The sequence below is a fragment of the Pteropus alecto genome, unplaced genomic scaffold (genome assembly GCF_000325575.1).
Source record: "Pteropus alecto unplaced genomic scaffold, ASM32557v1 scaffold30, whole genome shotgun sequence".
Classification (NCBI taxonomy): domain Eukaryota; kingdom Metazoa; phylum Chordata; class Mammalia; order Chiroptera; family Pteropodidae; genus Pteropus; species Pteropus alecto.
In genome coordinates this window covers 1,471,220-1,486,096 of record NW_006429782.1, presented here as the reverse complement: position 1 = coordinate 1,486,096, position 14,877 = coordinate 1,471,220, and the positions used below count along the sequence as shown (strand labels likewise).

The 14,877-nt window shown below is 56.8% G+C and overlaps 1 protein-coding gene and 1 pseudogene across 1 annotated transcript in view; both read left to right on the top strand.

The window, feature by feature from the left end:
* The first annotated feature begins 1,709 nt into the window (after positions 1-1,709).
* GNG7 (G protein subunit gamma 7) overlaps positions 1,710-14,877 on the top strand; it is a 101,003-nt gene continuing 87,835 nt past the window's right edge. Inside the window, exon 1 of the mRNA XM_015585966.2 lies at positions 1,710-1,816. The gene's annotated coding sequence lies outside the window, so the exon portion shown is untranslated. The remainder of the gene's footprint in view (positions 1,817-14,877) is intronic.
* LOC112475993 lies at positions 5,207-5,325 on the top strand (annotated as a pseudogene).

The window sequence follows — 14,877 nt, the reverse complement described above, 5'->3', positions numbered from 1 at the left end:
AGGGGCGGAAGGGCAGAGTTAGGGGAGCGGGGCTGAGGAACGGAGGTGGGGTCCGGAAAAGGAGGTGGGGGCCCAGCGATGGCGGGGTACAAGATGGGAAGCGATGGGAAGGTTTTAGGGGAGGTTGACTGGTTAGGAGGAAAAGGGGGATCTTGGTTAGAAGTCAGTTATAGGATTATGGAAGGGACTCGCCCCCACTTTTGAGGAGCTCACCATTGGGCGTAGAAGGGGGCATGGGGCGGAAACCCCTTGACATCGGTGAGCTGGAGGAGCTGGGGGTCCCACACGCTTTGTGGGGTCCGTGTCTGGGATGTAGGGTGCAGGGGAGAACGTCTTGGGGGGCAGAGAAAGCTCGTGCTGGGACGGAATTTTTCAGGAATTTTTGGGCTCAGGAGCGAGGAACTAAAGTGGGAGTTTTGGGGACTGATATTGAGGGTGTGGGAGGTGCTTCGCTTTTCCTGGGGAGCGGGGGCTGCCAGGGGCGGCCAGGTTGACGGGAGAAGAGGGGGTGAGAGCCCGCACGAGGCTCCACTGTTGCGGGGTGTCAGCGAGGCCAGGTGTCAGAGGCCAGGCTCGCGGACCTGTTCAGCGGGGCGCTGAGTGTCCCACCGTCGGCAGGTGTCGGACTCGTGCGTGGCTCGATGGGCTCTGGGGCTTTAGTTTACCCCTCTGTAAGGCGGGGGGTAACAAAACAGTGTCAGGCACCTCAGAGCGTCTCTGCGAAAGTCAAGTGCACCTAGCATGCTCCTGGCACACGGCAGGCTGCGTGCTGCCTTGATAATAACGTTCTAAATTAAGGTGTTTTGGGAGGGGGAAGGTGGGTGGGTAGAAAGAGTGGGTTGTCACGGAGGGGAGGGAGGGAGGGAGCCAGTCAGAGCTTGACTCTAGTCCTTCAACCTTGGGGTGCATGGAAGACTCACTCCTGGACCTTTAAAACAGAATCTGCAAAAAGAAAAAAGAAAAAAGGTCCATATTATTAAAAGTGAGGAAAAACAAACATAAAAAGAAGAATCTGCCTGCATCTGATGCTGGGAGATTCTGAGGTGTGTTAAGGAACAAGCGCATGTACTTAGGAGAAGGCGGCCGGGACATTCTGACTTAGGCGTCCCCCACAGCAGCCGTTCGGGGACGTACCCCAAAGGGAGGCACTGGGCCGCGATGATCTCTTTAAACACAGGAGCTTTACCACCTGGCCCGGGACCTGGGTCCCTCCGTGGGCTCAGCCGACTCTGGGACAGGACGGGCGCTGCAGGGGGTCGAACAGCAGTCCCCACCCACTCGATGCCGGGAGCACCCCCAGTCGCAACAACCACAGATGTCCCCAGACACTGCCCAGTGTCCCCTGGGGGCAGAGTCACCCCAGTCGAGACCCCCTGTTAAAAAAAAAAAAAAAAACCTAAATTTTCTCCTGTAAAGAGCACATCTATCTCAGCTTTGATGCTTGGAAAGTTCAGCCCAGATTTGGGGTTTGTTTTTAAATCGTCTTATGCTCTAATTTTGAGGGGGAGGGCAATAAAATAAAAATCACACTGCTCTCAGAGAATTTGGAAACGCCGACCTATTCCTAGGTGGGTCTTTGGTGTGGTCTTTGAACACTTCCACTGATTTTTGAATATGGGATCGATGGATCAGTCGCAGGCGTCGTAAGACGCCCAAGGGCGCGGGTCACTCCGTTGGTTTTGAGCTGGAGCAGGAAGCCTGAGTTTTTAGGTACTTCTCGGTCTTCTGCAGGGAGGATCCTGTGACTGACGCCGTTGTTTTCTGTTCTTATTTCTCAAATCCCGGGCCCTCCCCTCGAAGAGAGCGACAGCTGAAGGTGAGTAGCGCTTACACGCAGGCGGTCCGGCTCTGTGCAAGGAGTGGAGGCGTTTATGTTTCGGTCCCCCATGTGGTGGTGTAAAACGCCTTTTCCATTCAAGGTGTTACCACAGGTTTGCACCTGAAACAAACAGTCGTCCTGAAAATGTACTAGGTCATTCGTATTCTTGCATTTCCGTTGTACTTTCTTACAAAAAGGTCGTAGGGCCCGGCCCCCGAGCTGTCTAGAGAGGCGGGTGACCAGGACAGTCGTGCGCTTGCCGGGTGCTGGCACACGCTTACTCTCCCCGCTCCTTTGTGTTTTGAGTGGGGACAGCAGTGGAGTCTTGTTCCCCAGTGGCCCCCCGCCTGGGTCCTTTAATGCCCAGCTCCTGCAGCCCCCCTCTGGTTCCCCGTTCCTCTTTTGGGTTCTGGACCCCGAATCTCACATTCCCCGCCTCTCTCTTTGGGGTCTAGAGAAAAGCATTTGTGTCATTTGTCACCTGGGAGACCTTAAAGACCAGATGGGGGAGCTGAGAAGGTGGGGTGGCCAGTCGCGAGGGTTCACTTCCTTCCCCCTACAGAGCACTGATTAGCTTAATTCTCTCAATGTGTTTTGTCCTGCCGGTGGGTGGGCAGGGGCTTTGGGCAGCTGAGACTCTTCCAGAAGTGGCTACTAGGTCTCCTTGAGGACCTAGCAAAGGGGAAACTCATATTGTTTTTAATTTTTTAAATCGAGGTATAATTTCCATGTCCTAAAACTTAGCTATTTTAAGCACACAGGCTTGATTTTTTCGGTAAGTTTGTCGAGTTGTGCAACCATCCCCATAAACCCATTTAGAACATTTCATTACCCCATGAGATCCCCTGTCCCCATCAGCGGTCACTCCTCAACCCTCTTCTCCAGCCTCTGACAACCCCAAATCTACTTCCTGTCGATGTGCCTGTTCTGGACATGTCAGGTAAATGGCATCACACACCGTGTGGCCTCGAGTGTCCGGCTCTCTCACCGAGCAGCCTGTGTTCAAGGTCGGTCCACGTCATGGCGAGTGTCAGCGCCTCCCCCCTTTTCATGACCGGGTGGCATGCCCTGTGTGGACGGACACAGCGCGTGTGTCTGTCCATTCACTGGCGGACATCTGGCCATTCCCATCTTGGCAATGAAGGGTTGTGCTGCTCCTCAAGTGACTTTCCCCTGGGGCCCATGAGACCGAATTCTGGGACCTCGTCCGGGGCCAGCCCAGGAGTTTTACCTCTGTCCCTTCCATCTGCGTTTCTTTCCCCGTGAGCTAAGTGCTTCGCTGTCCCTCACTCAGAGCGTCCCCGCTGTTGGGCCAGCAGCAGTCTGTCCTGCCCCGCCGGGTCCACCCCGCGAGGCCAGGATCCTCTCTGAAGCACAGATCAGTTCGTCATTTGCCTGCCACCTTCACCAACTCATCACCCACTCGAAAAATCCCGCTCCCCTGCTCGGCCTCCGTGGCGCCGTGGGAGCTGGCCTCGCCTTACCTTTCCAGAGCGACCTTCACTGTGACTCCGGGGACTGCCCCTTCCCCTGCCCGCCGCTGCCCGCCCCAGCACGTGCCCGGGGCTCCTTTGTGTGAACCCTTCCTTCCTTCCTCTCGCCAACAAAGGCTGGTTGTGTTCCTATTTTAAGCATCAGAACGTGTGCCAGGCGCCGGCAGCGCCATGTGAATGAGATGCTTGTGTGCACGCACGGGGAGGTGTGCAGACGGGGCACCCGGGGCCATTCTGTCCCTCGCCCGGCTCTCGGAGTCAGGGTCCCTGGGGGTGGTGGAGATGGGGGCCCAGATGTGTGTGTTCCGTGAGCGCCGTAGGTGCGGTGACAGTTTTTCAGGGGCCAGAGAGGTGGGGATAACCCCTGTGCATGGGACGGACGGTCGGGAAGAGACCAGAGAGAAGCTTTGCAGTGACAAGTTAGCCAGGGGCTGGGGCTGGGTTTTCCATGCCATCTCTTGCTGAGTCTCCCCCTGTGGACACTGGGGCCACCCGGGGCACTGGGAGCTCCGCCCCCACCCACTTGATGCCAGGAGCACCCCCCAGTGTGATAGCCACAGACGTCCCCAGACATTGCCCAGTGTCCCCTGGGGACAGAGCCACCCCAACTGGGAACCATTGGGCTGATCTCTTTCTAATAATAAGATTTTATGATTTTATGATTGCATTAAAGTGAAAAGATGTTTGTTTTTAAAAAATAGACTATTTTTGAGCAGATGTAGGTTCACAGCAAAACTGAACAGAAGGCACAGAGATTCCCCATGTATCCCCTGCCTCCCCCTCCCAGTGTCCCTCGCCGGAGCGGGCATTTGTTACGGCCAGTGCACCTACACGGACACGCTGTCGCCCAGCGCCCGCAGTTGACGTCAGGGTTCGCCGCTTATGTCGTACAGTCTGTGGGTTTGGGCAGACGTACGATGACCCGTGGCCACCGTTTACGTCATCAGAGTAGCTTCGCCTCCCTGAACATCCTCTGCTCTCTGCCTGTTTATCCCTCCCCATTATTTTGTTTTTATGGGCAAAGTGATGGGAACAGCATAGTCACCTCAAGCGCCTGTTGGGAACTGTCACTCTGTGCCCCACGGAGGTTTATGTGAACCATTTGTCCCCCGTCTCCTCTCCAGAAAGCCGTCCGTCCAGCAGAAACGGGGCTCCAAAAAGCCAAACTGGTGAAACTAATTTCAGTGACGCGTTTGACAACCCCGCATATCCAAAATTTTAGCGTTGCAACGTGTCACCAGCACAAAGGTGTCAGGAACCAACTGCACGTCCTTTCGTACAAAGCCTTCAAAATCTTGTGTGTGTTTTACACTCAACAGATTTTCACATCTCAGGATGAGCTACGTTCCACATGCTCAGTGCCACAGGTGGCGGTGGCTGCCACGCCGGACATCGCAGGCCTAGGAAGTGAATTCAGGGGGACATTTTAGGAGGAAATGAGGCCTCTGGCAGCGTAGGGTTAGTGTTTGTGCACGCTAGGGGTTGTTTTTAGGGTTACTGAAGAACCTGCTGGTTGAAAACGTGGGTTGAGAATCTGAGCATCTGAGAAAGCCAGTTCCTCAAGGGTCCCTGAGGTTGTCTAGTGCAGGGACAGCGTGGCCCAGGCGGCAGCTCCAGCCTGTCATCCGTTTTTATACAGACAGCCCCTGGGGGAGGTGGTTCTTACCCTCTTAAATGGTTGAAAAAAACCCAAAAGAGGCATGATATGAATTGTGACACATTAAAATTATGCAGAGTTTGTATTTCAGTGTCCATAAATAACGTGTTATTGGCACAACGCCGCCACACGTATTCATTCACGTGTCGCCTGTGGAGGCTTTCATGGTACCACACACAAGACTGGCTCAGAAAGCCGAAAATATTGGTTCCCTGTCTCCTTACAGAAAAAGTTTTTTACTACGGCCATGCCACCCTGAACACGCCCGATCCCATCTGATCTCGGAAGCTAAGCAGGGTCGGGCCTGGTTAGAACTTGGATGGGAGGCTGCCTAGGAAGACCAGGTGCTGTTGGCGTAAAAAATAAAAAATAAAAAAATAATAAAGGATTGTAAGCTGACAAGGTCTTTGCAATCTGTGAGGTCAACCAAGGGTTGCCTCGCCTAAAAAATTAAAAAAAAAAAAAAGAAAAAGTCTTTCAACGCACCTGGTCCAATGTGCGTGATTTACAGGTGGGGAAACTGAGGCCCAGCAGTTTCAGCGAGTTCGTGGCAATGCTGGGACTTGAACTGGGGGTTTCAAAGCTTTTATCATTTCATTTGAGTTCCAGGGCCAGGAGAACAAACAACATTGAACTTCAGAGACGTCGCCTCGTGCTGTCCTGCTAGGAGCTCGCATTCCCATCGCCGCCTGGCTGAGCAGGTTGATTTGGGGACAAATATATATACAATGATTCTATTTCCCACAGCTCCGTGCCATACTTAGAAAGAGCAATAATTTATTGTCTTTAGTGTCACAAGACATAGCGGTCTGTCTTCGAAATGAGGGCTCTGAGACAGCTCAGCTGAAAAGCAGACATTTGAAAATGTCAGTTGTGTTTATTACAATGTTACTTCAAGAGGTACAGACTTAAAACTGTGTAAACGTGTTGTGCTCAGAGCTTTTCTACCATAAACAGAAAACGTGTAACGTAAATAAAAACAAGCCAGTGACACAGTGAAGCAAGAATCGTCCACGCACCTTTTCAGGGGAGGAATAAATAATCTTGGCAGGTGCCAGGTGTTTTTTTCCAACGATGTTCGAAGAGCCACGGTCGGCCAAGCGGACCGTGCCTGAGTGAGGTCTGAAGACCGCTTGGTTACACTGGGGACAGATGTCCCCTTGGGCCGTGAGCCCAGGATGGCCTCTGCTCAGCATCCACCCAACCAGAACAGCCTTGTCAGGTGAACTGACTGACGCTATTCTTCACGTGGGCAGAGTTTTAAATATTCGAGGCAGGGGCGAGAGATGAAAGCTTTTTTTTTTTTTTTTCCCCAAATTGCTACTTAATGATATGTAGAGTTGCTTTTGACTTGAACTTTCATGATGATTGACAGACAGCGGGAGGCAGGTGATGGGAAGAAATGGGGCTGGGCGGGGCAGCTTTATTGTTGGAAAAATAGACAGGGCTCCTCTCTCTCTCTCTCTCTCTCTCTCTCTCTCTCTCTCCTCTCTCTCTCTCTCTCTCTCTCTCTCTCTCTCTCTCTCTCTCTCTCTTTCTTTCTCTCTCTCTGTGAAATGAGCGGAGGGTCAGGTGGCATCGTAACTCTCGCTCCGCGTGACAGCACCCCGTCCGTGTGCGTCTCTAGGAAAGGCGGTGGACTGAGTTCCAGGCCTGTTGTTTTTATTATCAATCGACTTTTCTGGGCTCACTTGAGAGGCACAGAGAGGTCACAGCGGCAGTGAGGACGTCTGCATACCCGCGCCAGCTGTCCCCTGTCAGGGTCTCACAGCCTTTCCTGGGTGCCTATGCCACACTCAACAGCCAGTGTGGGTGCATTCCTGTCGACTAAAGCCCATTCTGTATTCATTTTCACTAACTTGTCCCTCATGTCCCTTTGCCACCCCAGGACCCCACCCAGGAGTCTGTGACATTAGTCGCCATGTCTCCATATCCCTCTGGGCCGTGACAGTCTCCAGCGTTCCTTGTTGTTCGTGCCGGGACGGTCACGAGGAGGGCGGGTCAGGGGTTTTGCAGAGTGTCCCCCGATCTGGGTTTGTCTGCTGTTTTCTCACGATCAGACCGGGCTCATGGGTTTGGGGAGACAGCACACAGAGACGAGGTGCCTTCTCGTCACAGCCCACCGGGGTCCCTGATACTCACGGGACATCACCCTGAGGATGACCTTGATCTCCAGGCTCAGGTGTGTTTGGGGAGCTGGAAATTCATCATTTTCCATATGTGGCCACAGACACTGCTGGGTGTCGGGGAGAAACGTCTTCTAATTTGAGACACATGGGTCCCTCCGGTCCCAAATCCATGCGCGTGGTGGGGGGGATGGGATATGGGCTCCGGCACTGGTGACCGAAATAAGCTGGCCCGAGTGTTTTGGCACAGCTTGGCCTGGTGCCACGTATTAATAAGAGGGGCTTTAGATCCAGGGGTACAGTTGTGATACAGTCCTGCCCTCCCCATGGCCCCCTGCATCCCAGAGTGACAGCCCTGCGTCTTCATTCACGTTGCTGGAGCGTCTGGATTCTGGCGAAAGCAGAGCATTGCTGCGAAGCTGGCTGTGTTGTGGGTAGATGTGCGGCGTGTCCTTTAAAAGTGATACCGGTGGCAAAGGGTGGTCTCCCTGGGGACAAGGCAGGCCTTCCTCCCGCCACTGGGGGATAGTGAATGGGACCCTTTGTTGCACGAGGCCTGTTTCTCAGTGGTCTATTTTTACTCAGCACACAACAGTGGACATTGCCAGGTACCGTGTCCCCCACCCCTGAGGGAAGGGGACCTTGGTTGTGGTAGTTACTGCGGATGAATAAATCAATGTCACATGCCCGACATCAGTCCCGTCGGGGTGAACATCCCGCTCCAGCTTGCTTTGCTGTGGTTTTCATTGTGGTAAATTACTTCTAACATCAAATTCACTCCCCCGACTGCCGGTAAGGGCACAGCTCAGCGGCCTTGGGCACACTCAACATTGTGCAGTCATCCCTGCCGTTCACCTCCAGTCGTCACACAATGATGTTCTGTCCCCGTCACACACTCACTTCCCTCACCCGGAGCCCCTGGCTCCACAACCGACTCTCTGACTCCCCGGGGGACCTCCGGGAGTGGGTCACGCTGTGCGTGTCCTTTCTGCTGGGACGTTCTACCAACTTCCGTGTAGCGCATTGGGAAACAGCCAGGCCGTGGTCCTGCCAGCAGCGCCCGGGGGCTCTGGCTCCCCAGGGCCTCACCGGCTCCTGCGATTGTCCCTCTGTCTGGGTCCCGCGGCCCCCGAGGCAGGCAGTCGGTGTCTCGCTGCAGCTGTGGTTTGCGTGTCCCATGGCTGGTCGGAAAACAGAAACGTGGAAGGATGGCCTGTCCGGAGGGAGAGGCTGTGATTTCAGAAGACCCTCGCTGGGGAGATTTGCGGCCGGTTCCATCACTTCTGGTTAGGTGGATGGTGGGGAGGGGAACGAAGGGGTGCTGGGGAGCAGGGTGGAGCCTCCGTCCTCACCTCCCTGAAATGGGCCGGCGGTGCCTCGTTCGGAGACATCTGTTTTTTCCTGCCATTTATTTTTAAGCCCATGGACTGTCTGCGTGGGCTGCTTCCATGCCGGTAGGATTTTTTTTAACAGCTTGGTGGGGATACCATTCACAAGCCACACGCTCCGCCCGTTTAAAGCGAACCGTTCGCAGGTTTTTGCTATATTCACAGATATGTGTGCCATCGCCAAAGGCAGCTTTAGAATGTCTTTATCACCCTAAAAAGACACCCTGTCCTCTTCTGCCCGCCCCCTGCCCCCAGCCCCTGGCAAACACGAGCCCACTTCTTGTCACTGTGGATGTGCCTGTTCTGGACGGAATCGCACACTGTGTGGCCTTGTGTGTCCAGCGTCCCTCACTGATTTTTTTTACCATCCACGTTCATGTTCATCCATGTTCATAGCAGAACAATGTCCTGCTGCGTGACGATGTCGCCTCATCTTTATCCACCGTTTATTGACGGACACGGGTCGTTCCCAGCCTTCAGCTGCTGTGGATGCTGCTGCTGTGGACAGGGGTGCGCGTTTCTATGTGGTGTTTTCAGTTCTCCTGGATGGACACCCAGGCGTGGCCTTGCGGGGCCCGTCATTAATTTTTAAACCTATAGAGCGTTTGTGCGTCTGTGCCCGCTGGGGTTTTGGTCCATTCGCTGCTGCTTTGGCAGCCCAGCCCTGGGGGCTGTGGGAGGACCTGCGTTCCACTGGCCACGTCCATCCGTCGGCTCCCCGCCCCCACCCTCGTCGCCTGGGTGCCTCGGAGCAGCGGTGTCCCTGTGCCAGCCCTCGCCACTTTTCCTCGGCACAGTGGACGTCCTCCAGCCCGAGGCCGCGTTCCCGTCCCCCGCGCCTGGAGCGCCCTCTGCCCTCTGCTCTGACTAGCTCCACCGGCCCTCACTCTCAGCCCCCCTCCTGCAGCTGGCTCCCCATGTCCCCCTGCCCGCCACCTCCCCTCGTGTCTGGCAGTCCCCAGCGCCCCACGCCCCCACCCTGCTGGACGCCCAGCCACCTCCGCCCTGCAGTCGCCGGAGGCCCTCACCTAGTTTCCTTTCTCCCAAGCTTCAGGTTTTGGTTGGTGGGTGGTTTTTTCCGTGGAAGAGGCCCCTGTCTCCGGGGCAGTGACAGGAACACAGGGAATGTGTGTTTGGCCGCCGGCCGGGGCGGTGTGCAGGGCGGGCTCGGTGTTCACATGAAAGCATGGGGGAGTGCTAGGGACAGAGGCAAGCTGTGGTAGACGCGGTGATGTCCTAGTCCTGGGACCTGTGGACGTGTCACCTCACGTGGCAGAGGGACTGTGTGGGCGAGACCGAGTCAAGGCCCCTGAGAGGGGACGACCCTCGGTTCCTGGGGCCCAGCGTCCTCACGGGGTCCTCATAAGGGGGAGGCGGGAGGGTCACAGAGAGATGGACGAGGCCGTGCTGCTGGCTGTGATGAGGCGACAGAGGTCGTGAGCCAGGGACACGGCGCCTCTGGAAGCCGGAAAAGGCCAGAGGCGGTTCTCCCTGGAGCGTTGGGACGGCCCGGCCCTGTCCCTCCTGGGTTCACCCTGCGAGGCCCGGGTGGGACCCCTGACCCCAGGACTGAGAGAGAATCTGTGTGGTTTGAAGCTATGGATTTGAGGTGACTTGTTAACAGCCACCCTGGGAAACTCACGCGGCTAGTTCAGGAAGCTACAGATACAGGTCCACGTCCTCTTAGCTTCTTGTCTCGTCCATGACACGGGGTCAAGGTGCCTCCTCTCGTAGCAGCGCTGTGTGACAGAGCAGATGGAGTCCCCCACCGCTCACTGTCCCCCATGTCCCCGGCTGAGCCCGCGGTCGCCTGCGGCCTCTCGGACACGACCTTCCCATTGCCGTGTCAGCCGCATTTCTTCAGAGGGCTTCCTGTTCACCCGGCCCAGGGTCGAATCTTCCGGAATGCACTAGAGCGTGTGTTCTGGGGCTAATTCCAGCCCTTCCCTTCCCCAGGGTTGTAGTGGCATCTCTCTCCCTTTCCCTGTCCTGTCCCAGGTCGGGATTTCTGTGACTTGCTGTCACTCTGGTCTTGCAGTAAGCATTGTGCATGGCGACTCCCACCCTCGCTGCATCATCCCCAAAGCGACCCCCTGGCGTGCCCTCTGCGGTCTGTCTGGGGAAGCTGAGGCGCAGATCGGGGGAGCCGAGCCAGGAGGGACCCAGCCCCTGGCCTCTGCCACTTCGCGGCTCTTCCGTGAGATGGGGCTCCTCGATGGCGCTGCCTGCGCTTCGTCTCCGTGAGGCCACCAGCCTCACTTCCGTCTGGCCATGGATGGAGGCCGGGGGCCGGCTCCGTGCACCTGTCTTCTGGCATTAAAACCAAGCAGTGCCGCATGCACGGGAGCTCAGCATCTCGTTAGTCCTCGGGGAAACGCAAAGCGGAACCCCAGTGACGCACCACGTCCCCCCACCGGGATGGCAGGAATCAAAAGGACAGGCATTGGCAAGTGCTGGCGAGGTCGCGGAGAAGTCAGACCCTCGTGCACGGCCGGTGGGGACGGAAAATGTGCTGCCGCTGCGGGAGAGCCTGGGGTTCCCTGGTTGGTTAAAGGTCAGAGTTCCTATGCGGCCGGCACCTCCCCTCCCAGGTCCCCGCCCTGGAGAAGGAGTCGCATCCACGCCGCAGGACTCACAGCGGCCGAACGGTGGAAACTACCCGGGTGTCTGTCAACGACCAAGTGGACAAACAGTGTGGCTGTCCCCACGGCAGTGTCACTCAGCCATGAAGAATGGGGAGGCGTGGACACGCACCACGACGTGGACAGATCCTGAACACGTGATGCTCAGTGAGAGATGCCGGCCACACGGGCCACACGGTGTGAGATTCCACTGATGTGACATGTCCAGAACAGGCGCATCCACAGGGATAGGAAGTGGGTTCGTGGGTGTTGGGCTGGGGAGGGGATGCGCTAATTACCGATGGGGACAGGGCTTCTTTTCGGAGTGATGAGAATGTTCTGGAAGTAGATAAAGGTGAGGATTGCACAACATTGTGAATGTACTAAATGCCACAGAATCGTACACTTTAAAAAGTTACAAATGGTAAATTTTGTGTTATGTGTATTTTACCAAAAAACAAACACCCAAACTACCAGTTGGTAGAAGTGGTCATGTTTCAGGGCATGTGAGCATTGACAGTCCCTAGTGGGCATGGGGATGGCCCTGTCCTTCCCCTGCGGCCCCCCCACCTGGGGTCAGGCCTGGGGGGTGGAGCGACGGTCTCTGGCGTGGTCTCCTTCCAGGTCTTGTCCTCGTGAGTCCGGCACCAAGGCGTGCGTCCCCGTGCAGTGGGCATGGGGATGGCCCTGTCCTTCCCCTGCGGTCCCCCACCTGGGGTCAGGCCTGGGGGGTGGAGTGACGGTCTCTGGCATGGTCTCCTTCCAGGTCTTGTCCTCGTGAGTCTGGCACCAAGGCGTGCGTCCCCGTGTGTCGGGGCTGCTCAGCGGCCACACCTTTGATTTGGCCTCGACAGCCGTGGGCTGTGACCGGCCCTGCATGTAACCAGGTTCGGAGGGGTCCCTGGGAGAGAGCAGTGAGTAAGAAGAAGATGTGGAACTGTCGACAGTTCTGTCCTTTGAGGAAGAGGGACCCGAGGAGTAAGATGTGTGAGAAGTAGAAGGTTGGGAATTATGGAACCTTCTGGAATTTTCTGGAATGTAGAAGGCATCGTGGCGTAGTGAGTGTTGGAATTCCTGCTTAGCCATTGGATGACTTTCTCCCTGTGTGATTTTGGCTAGAACATTGACTCTCTCTGTTTCTGTTTGCTTGTGGGCAAAATTGGATCGGAGTCACTGCCCAGGGTCCCAGAGGGTCCGAGTAGTGTCGGAGGCGGTGACCTGGCTGGGGGCGGACAGGCTCTCACTGTGACTGCCGCGATCACGGCTTACAGTAACGCTATTAGTGGTGTGTTGTAGCCAGCGGTAGTAGTATAGCACGTGTGTCAGTATCAACATCATTCCCACATGCCACTGCACAGCCGCCTCTCGCGTGTGTCTTGTCGCGACCGCATTGGCATCCGCTACAGCCAACTCCCCCCTTTTGCTCAGGGCCCAAGGGACTGGACCCCAGTCAGAGGTTTTCCAAAGGCCGCTGACACTGCCACTCACATGCGTGCAGAGGCCCTGGTGGTTGGACGCCGGCGGCTGGAGAATTGTGAATTTCTGGATGGGGCAGGAGGGGCTCAAGTGTCCCGGCGATGGACTCGTCCTTCGCGCCAAGGGACAGTAGCACCCGTGTCTGTGGAAGGATGGCAACACACGGGGCCGCACTAGGTTCTGTGGAGGGAGGCGTCCGGTTACCCCATGCTGCGCGGGAGTAGGCCAGCAGGGCTGGGAGAATCATCGTGACAGAGCTGTCCCCCGTCCCCTGCACTGGGGTAATTCTGGGACCTCAGTGCAGAGGCTGCGCAGGGCTCGGGCTGACCGTGTGTCAGGAGCGCAGCGCCACAGGCCTGGCTGTGGGGCCTTCTCTGTACCCCACCCACCAGGATGAGTGAAAGGGACCGAATTAGCCCTTGAGTACCTACTGTGTGCCCGGTGCCACTGAGGCCACCGAAGAAGTTGTTGACCTAGCCCTTCAACCAGACCCCGCCCTGGAGAATGACCCGGCCCCGAACGCGGTGCTGCGGGGAGGGACCCTGCCTCACACGTTGGAGGCCAATGCCATCGTCCCCTTTTTAAAGAAGTCGGAAAGCTGAGCAGTTGTGCAACCTAACCCGGGTCATACGATGAGTATGCGGGGACCTAGGTGTCAAGTCGGAAACCAGCCCACTGCAGAGCTGTCCAGCGTCCCACAGCCTCCTTCCCTCTGTGTCCTCACCTGCCAGGCGGGGAGCTGATACAACTTAGCGCGAAGTCATGGCGGGGACGGGAGGAGGTGCCGTGCGTGCCGTGCGTGCTGTGGTCCGTGTCACCGGTCCCCATGAGGGTCATCTTCTCCGAGCTGCAGTCCCCACCTGCCACGTCCCTGACTCCGCACGCCGTGCTCTCTCCTGCAGACTCATCTCCTGAGAGATGCGGTCTGATCCCTGGGCAGTGTGCGCGTCAGGGCCGATCTGGGCACTGTAGGGGCTGAGCGGCCTCCTGGTCACACCCCCCACTCCATGCCAGGAGCACTCCAGTCGAGACAGCCACACATGTCCCCAGCTGTGATGGCCACACATGTCCCCAGCTGTGACGGCCACACATGTCCCCAACCGTGACGGCCACACATGTCCCCAACCGTGACAGCCACACATGTCCTCAGTCGTGACAGCCACATATCCCCAGTCATGATAGCCACAGGTGTCCCCTGGGGTGCGGAATCCACCCCCAGTCATAGGCCACGGGATCAAAGCCAAGGAGGACATGTTTGGGACACCGGCCACGCCGTGACGCGCTGTCGACTTGTCAGACTCAAGCGCCACACGGCGCTCAGACTGCTGGGACGCTGTCTCCAGATGATGTCCCAGATCGTCCTCCCTAGAGAAGTTCTCGGTAGCGCGGATGGACCTGTAATTAAGCGGCCGTTTTCCCTCAGCGGTGATGACACAGATTTGGGTCTGCGATAAAGACGAATGGGTCCCTTTAGACCTGAGGGCCAGCCCAGGCAGGGTGTCCCCTCGGCAGTGCTGACACTGGGCTTGGTCACTCTCTGGGGGGGCCTGTCCTAGGCACGGGGCGGGGGGAGGGTGTGTTGAGCAGCCTCCCTGCCCCCACCCACTCAGTGCCAGGAGCACCCCCAGTCGTGAGGACCACAGACGTCCCCAGACATGGCCCAGTGTGCCCTGGAGGCGGATTGTCTCTCTTCCTCTGTAGAGAACCTTTGTGCAAGGAATGTAAGTTTTTCTTGCGTCTCTCTTGGTGCCCCGTAGGGCCCCGGGGACGTGTGTTTTAACAGTTCTCTGCGTGTGGAGAGCCACACAGCGAGGAGATGGCTGTCCTTCGGAGCTGTCCTCAGGAGAGGGCCGTGCGGGCTGATCGTGCTAGTCTCTAACCAGACTGGTTTGGTAAATAAGGTGCCCCGCTTCCTTACCTCCGAGTGACCTCTTTGTCCTTGCCGGCAGGCATTTCCTGGTCTTTGCAGTGACAGAGTTTCGATGGATAACATTGAACTTGGCCGTGGCACTCTCCCTCCCCCGTGCTCCCCGAGCCAGACTCCGTTTTCTGCCGTGGTTCTGGGATTTAATCAGGCCCCCTCCGGCGGGCAGCCCGACGCGAACGCGATCTGTTTGGGCTCATTTACGAAGGTGCTGGGGGCTGACGCGGCTGGTGGCATGCCTGAGGAACGGGGACAGCTGGCTGCCTCACGGTGCCTTTCGTGTGTTAAAACATTGCCAGTCTCGAGTGGGTAAAAATCTGGTTTCTTGTCTATTCTAGTCTCAGCCAGGGGGGGAAGTGTTGGGACGGCTCCG